Below are 7,691 nucleotides of genomic sequence, written 5' to 3' on the forward strand. Positions count from 1 at the left end.
CCAAAGCCTCCTTTGCATCCTCCTCTTGTATCCCCCCACCTTAACCCACAAGTATAAGATACCTCTACTCCCTCCTTGGCAACCGATCATGCACCCCTTACCATCTCATTAAAACCTAATCACCCTTACCCCACTCAATGTCAAGATCCCATCCCACAGCACGCTTTAAAAGGATTAAAGCCTGTTATCACTCGCCTGCTACAGCATGGCCTTTTAAAGCCTATAAACTCTCCTTACCATTCCCCCATTTTACTTGTCCTAAAACCAGACAAGGCTTACAGGTTAGTTCAGGATCTGTGCCTTATCAACCAAATTGTTTTGCCTATCCACCCCGTGGTGCCAAACCCATATACTCTCCTATCCTCAATACCTCCCTCTACTACCCATTATTCTGTTCTGCATCTCAAACATGCTTTCTTTACTATTCCTTTGCACCCCTCGTCCCAGCCTCTCTTTGCTTTCACTTAGACTGACCCTGACATCCATTAGGCTCAGCAAATTACCAAGGCTGTACTGCTGCAAAGCTTCACAGACAGCCCCCATTACTTCAATCAAGCCCAAATTTCTTCCTCATCTGTTACCTATCTCGGCGTAATTCTCATAAAAACACACGTGCTTTCCCAGCCAATCGTGTCCAACTGATCTCTCAAACCCCAGCACCTTCTACAAAACAACAACTCCTCTCCTTCCTAGGCATGGTTAGCGTGGTTGGGATTCTTACACAAGAGCCAGGACCACACCCTGTAGCCTTTCTGTCCAAACAACTTGACCTTACTGTTTTAGCCTAGCCCTCATGTCTGCGTGCAGCAGCTGCTGCTGCTTTAATACTTTTAGAGGCCCTCAAAATCACAAACTTTATCAGTCCTCCAGGCCCAAGTTGACTCTTTAGCTGCAGTTGTCCTCCAAAACCGCCGAGGCCTTGACTTACTTACTGCTGAAAAAGGAGGACTCTGCATATTCTTAAACGAGGAGTGTTGTTTTTACCTAAATCAGTCTGGCCTGGTGTATGACAACATAAAAAAACTCAAGGATAGAGCCCAAAAACTTGCCAACCAAGAAAGTAATTACGCTGAACCCCCTTGGGCACTCTCTAACTGGATGTCCTGGGCCCTCCCAATTCTTAGTCCTTTAATACCCATTTTTCTCCTCCTTTTATTCAGACCTTGTATCTTCCGTTTAGCTTCTCAATTCATCCAAAACCGTACCCAGGCCATCACCCATCATTTTATACGACAAATGTTTCTTCTAACATCCCCACAATATCACCCCTTACCACAAGACCTCCCTTCAGCTTAATCTCTCCCACTCTAGGTTCCCACGCCGCCCCTAATCCCGCTTGAAGCAGCCCTGAGAAACATCGCCCATTCTCTCTCCATACCATCTCCCAAAAATTTTCGCCGCTCCAACACTTCAACACTATTTTGTTTTGTCTTATTGATATAAGAAGGCAGGAATGTCAGGCCTCTGAGCCCAGGCCAGGCCATCGCATCCCCTGTGACTTGCACGTATACATCCAGATAGCCTGAAGTAACTGAAGATCCACAAAAGAAGTAAAAACAGCCTTAACTGATGACATTCCACCATTGTGATTTGTTCCTGCCCCACCCTAACTGATCAATGTACTTTGTAATCTCCCCCACCCTTAAGAAGGTTCTTTGTAATTCTCCCCACCCTTGAGAATGTACTTTGTGAGATCCACCCCTGCCCACCAGAGAACAACCCCCTTTGACTGTAATTTTCTATTACCTTCCCAAATCCTATAAAACGGCCCCACCCCTATCTCCGTTCGCTGACTCTCTTTTCGGACTCAGCCCACCTGCACCCAGGTGAAATAAACAGCTTTATTGCTCACAAAAAAAAAAAAAAAAAAGTTGAAAAAAAAACATAAATAAAAAGGAATTGAATTTTAATGGGAACGAAACTTTTTCTTTTTTTTTTACAAGGAGCAGGGAAGTGTGCTGGAAACGATGGAACCTGCATGTCTATCAGTTATCTACAGTTTATAAACCCATGCCAAATAGCTCAAAGACAACAAACTGTTGTAGGAAACTACAAGTTCTTGTCACACAACTGGGATAATTTAGGCACGTAGATACATTATAGGGTGAGTAGAGTGGGGTTTATTGGGTGAAAAGGAAGAAAAGGGAAACAGGGACTCTCAGCAAAGTGACAGTCCTGCTAACAGATTTCCCTCCCCACAGATTGAATCCCCGGTTACCACCAGAAACAGGCGAGGCCAGGCTCCTTCCCCCTGCAAAGGGCATAAACTTCTCAAGGCTCTACCCTATCCTCCCAGTGCATAGACCAGTTGAAGATTCTCCAGGGACCTTTCCCCTTATCTGCCTCCTGCATCCGTCAAAACTAGAGTTGGCTGTAGCACAACCTGGAAGGGTGTGCTATGGATAATACGTTGCTTTCCATTGAAGTATAATTTTTGTTTTCGAGTAGAGCATGGTAACCATATATAGCATGAGTCACACTATAAATTCCTTTAAACATCAGCTTTGCAACCACACTATCCCAGAACCCAAAGCACGACTTCTCATAATTTGGATTTAGAAACAATTAATCATGACAAACTAGGAAAAAAGTTGATATTTAACTCTCACAGGTCCTCAATGCAGTGTAATCTACACACCTTTGAGAAGAAATGTCTAGTCATGGACTGTCCTTGCTTGCAAGATTGATTTAGCGAAGGCTGTAAAATTTCTCCCAATAAGGCCAATAAAGATATAAAATATATTAGAATTTTTATTTTCAAAGAAAATGCATTTTTTTCAATTTTAAGAAAAATATATTGGAAACAAAATTGGAATCTAGTTAAATAAAGTGCTAGGGAGATTAAGGAGTTCTTAATGTTACTTCATTGAAATTCTTATATAACTTTTATTGCATTTATTTCACAGTCTTTTATACACTTTTTTGCACATATTTTTATCCTATTCAATTCAAGACATAGTCCCTCTATAGAACCTAGTACTTTTCCCATAATATATGTAGGCCAAATGATAGAAGATTGAATGAAATTCAGTGAAGGGTTCTACTATGGTTTGAATGTCCTCTTCCAAACTCATGCTTAAATTTAATTGCCACTGTAACAGTATTAAGAGTTGGGACCTTTGAGAAGTGATTAGCCCATGTAGGTTTAGCTCTTGCAGGTGGGATTAATGCAGGTATAAAAGGGTGAGTTCAGCTCTGTCTCTTCCTCTGTCTCCGTCTCTCTCTCTTTCTCTTTTTACCCTTCTGCCATGTGATGTCTTCAACCATGTTAGATGCAAAATGAAAGCCCTTGCCAGGTACCAGCATCTTGATATTGTGCTTCCCAGTCTTCAGAACTGTGAGCCAATAGATTTCTGTTCATTATAAATAACTCTGTCTCAGGTGTTCTGTTATAGCAGCACAATACAGACTAAGGCAGCTTTTCTATAGTATAAGTGAATTACCGTTTCCCAGATATGCTGCTTTTTATTGCCCTAATTTAATTTAAAAAGTCATTTTAGATGGCATTACTATCATTTATTGAGCACTGATTATGTGCCAGGCCTTGTTCCAAGTGTTTAACATTCATTATCTCATTTAATCTCTGTAACAGCTGTATGGGCTTATTACTCTTATTTTATCAAGATGTGACAGGAGTAAGTTTCACCATTGTGAAACTTACCGAAATATACACATGCATTTTGTCTTCTATACCATCATCATCTTTCTGGGATTAAAGCCTATCCCCGCCATCCCCACCTGTTCCTAACCCATACATCTTGGGCCATTACAAAGAAGGGTATCCACACGGGGCAGTTTGAATGGAGCTCCACAAAGTGTCGGGATGTACCTTCTGCTGGATGATCCCAGGTAATTTCAGGCAGCTGTGGAAGGAGAGCCTCACTCCTAAAAAGGAAAAGGACACCTGACCCCTCAGTTCAAACATCATACAGTGGCCATTCCAATTGCGTGTGGCTGCTAGGCACTGGCTTGTCTTCATGGGGCTGGCAGGGGATGGTCAACAAGATTCTTCTCCTTTGGGCCCACTGACCTCCTCCAAAGACAGATCACCCATCCCATTCTAGCACAACCAACATTCTTCTCATTTCCCTGGGGCAGGGCATAATGAGTCACCATCTCTTGTTTTTCTAATAAATTATTATGGTACAAACTTCTTTCTTGATTCTTAAGAGATTTTTTTTTAACTAAGCTCTTGTAAATGAAACATCTTAATTTCTGGAACTAGTGGTCTTCAAGGTCTGTTTAGGATTCAAAAACTATACACCCTTTCTAGTTTGTGCATTTGTAAGAAATGAATTCAAATTCTCCTGAGAACATCTAGAGGTCTTTGAGTTGCAGGGTGGCAATCATTTTCTATAAAGGGCCAGGTAGTAATATGTTGGGATTTGTAGGCCATACACAGCCTTTGTCACATAGTTGTGTTTTTTGCTTTTAAACAACTCATGTTAGAGGGAGAAATGAGTTCAAGGCATTTGTTTGTTTGTCTATTTTGAGTCCAAATCAATTAAGAATTTTATACCTACTGAGAAGTGGGCATCTGGACTGGTAAGTTTTCTATTTCTTAATTTATGTTTGATCCATGGCTGAAATCATAACATTTAAGCTATAATAAGCTCTTTCTCAACCACATAAATCTTTAGACCTATAATTCAAAAAAGCCTTTAAATATCATTGTGTGAGTGTATATTTTCATACCTCTAAGTGATATGAAATTAGATTATAAAATATCTTAAAGGAGCTCTATTCTGATTGACTTACAGAGATAAGTGCTTATGTAATTGAATATTCCTAAAATTCCCAGAAATGTTGGAAATTAAAGTTCCAATAATTTCCTTGTGCCACAAAGTGGGCATTCTTAATGAAACTAACCCAAGTTTTTTAGGAATTCAAGTTCACATAATTTGGATAAATATTTTGCAAATGAGACTAATTTAATGTTGTTGGTTTAATAAAAATAGTTATGTCTTCTCTGAGTTAAATGACCTATTTATTCTACTTGGGTATGTTCTTCCTAAACTTATACAGGTGTAATGATTAAATAAACTAACATTGCTTCTACTAAATGTTTAAGGCTATGAAAGATGCCAATCTGTGTTTAAACAAATTAAATCTTTATTCTAACAAACTTTATTTCAACAGTAGTTATATTTTGTAATATGTCAGCTTGAAGATAGTTTCCAAGATCTTTGGGTAACTTAAAATTTTGGACTGATACAAAATAAGTACATTAATGGATATTCATTAGATACTTAGGTCATCTCTAAGTAAGATGAAAAACTGAAACATTAATTATCAAGTGTAATTTTAAGTTTATACACTTTTTGTTATTTATGTTTATAGAGTATAGAGAATCTCTATATTTGGAGTCTGTTAATGAATATGTTCATTTTTGCCACTTTGAAAACTTGTATTATAAAAGACATGTATAGATATAGGATGATATAGAGAGCTCAAGAAAAGGGAATTTTATTTGTCCTGATCAGTGCTACCTATGGTTTGGTGAGTTATTTCTAGGATTTTCAAAAAAAGCTTCGGTATCAAATATTATACTGATGCAAAACTGGAATTCAGTTTTCTCTCTTTTAAAAGAATGAGATTATCTCGGATTATTGGTCAAGTCTCAATTATAAAAGTTTATTCTTTACCTTCTGTGCAATCTGCCTAGAGGACAAGGATTTTATGTCCTACAGAATAACTTCCATGGTTTATGTTTACTTTATTTCCTTGACTATTTATGAAAACAAAGATTTCTCACAGACAAAAGCTCAGATTCTTTCCAATAATGTTACCTCCTGTATTAGCGACGGATCTTCAGATAAACAGAATCAATAGAATATATAGAGATATATAGAAAGATTTATTATAGGGACTGACTCACATAATTATGGAGGCTGAGAAGTTCCACACTATGCTGTCTGCAAGCTAGAGGCCCAGGAAAACCCAATTGCCACTTAACAGTTCCAGCCTTAGCTCCAAGACTTGAGAACCAGGGAAGCCAATGGTGTAAGTCCCAGTCCCAGTTTGAGTCCAAAGGCCAGAGAACCGGAAGCTCCAGTCTCCTAGAGCAGGAGAAGATGAATGTTCTAGCCCAAGCAGACAGAAGATTTATCCTTCGTCTACCTTTTCATTCTGTTCAAACCCTCAACAAATTGTATGATGCCCATCTACATTGGTGTGAGTGATCTTTGCTTCATCTACGAATTCAAAGGCTGATCTCTCCCAGAAATACCCTTACAAACACACCTAGACAGAATGTTTTCCCAGCTATCTATGAATCTCTCAGCTAGTCCAGCTGACACATACAATTAACCATTAGAGTTCCTATGTTTACTTTTATAATTTTTATTGTCACTTTGGTTTAATAGGTAGGTATCCCATGATGTAGATAGCTAACTATCCTGTGATCTCATCTTAATCAAGTATTCAAATTTTCTGATAATTTTTTATATTTTGCCTTTCCAAAATCACAACCTAAATCATATCTCTTGCATCTTAAAACTATCTTTGAGATTCCCCAGATAAATCACAAAGGATTTGTTTGCTCGTCATGTGAAAAGAGAGGTACTAGAAATAATTAGGTTTATTTGAATATTACTATTAATGAGTTGCATGGGAAGAGATGTTAAATGTGAAGAGATGCTCAGCCTTCCCTAGGTTAAATTTGTATGACTAAATGTTTATGAATATAAGGATTTCAGTAATTATGTGCTGTTTGGGAAGTTCTTAAAGAATTGCCAGTGCCCTCACCATTGATGATATGTTTCTGTTTATTCGAATCTTGGCACTGCTTTGCCTGTTATTAGACAACGACAGTCTAGTGTTATCAATCATAATTTCAGTTATGTTTTAACATGTGACTTGTCACAACTTTACTTCTTTAATTTGAATCTAGCATCTTCAAAGCCCGTGGTTTTCAAATAGAGATTTTTTATATTACTTACCTGTAGTGTTTTACTAACATACACAGATATTTAAGACCTACTCAGACTTACTGAATCTCTTTACTTGATATATATTATTGATGTATTCTTACTATATTCTTTGCATATTCATGGTCTATTATGTCAGGATTATTATATATCTCAATATTTTTTTCTCTAAAATGATTATATTCATCTGTTTTCATTAATTAGGTGTACTATTCATGAAAATAGGTCTAATTATTATGTTTATGAATATTTTATCTAAATCATTTTAAATTGAAATTATTCTCTTATTTTGCATGCCACAGAAACAATCAAAAATATTTTTGCACTTGCATTATTCTTGTAATGAACTCTTATCAGGTCTTTCACTTTTGGAACTTACCAGTGTGAAGGTAACCACAGCAGTTTTAAGTCTCTTGTCACCTACAGGTAGTTTTCCGTTTCACTCTGATGTTTCCTTGAAAGTGCAACAAGCTAGAGGCCAGAAAGAGACTTATTTGTCCTGGTCCAAGTCAGCTATGGTTTGATAATGTTGCTTCATCTTCAACAAAGAAGGATCATCTCAGAGCCTGTGAAAAGGACTATACCAGGTACTTCAAAGTACAGGCTTCTGGCATCACTTACACAACTTTGAGACCATATCCATGGAATGAATGAGGATTTCCAGAACATAGTTCAGAAATAGATGGGCTCATGAGACTGCTAACCCAAGATCAAGTGAAACAAGAATTAATTACATAGGACTGATGACCTGATCAGAGATAG

This window comes from Gorilla gorilla, chromosome 14 (genome assembly GCF_029281585.2).
Source record: "Gorilla gorilla gorilla isolate KB3781 chromosome 14, NHGRI_mGorGor1-v2.1_pri, whole genome shotgun sequence".
In the NCBI taxonomy this organism is placed as follows: Eukaryota; Metazoa; Chordata; class Mammalia; order Primates; family Hominidae; genus Gorilla; species Gorilla gorilla.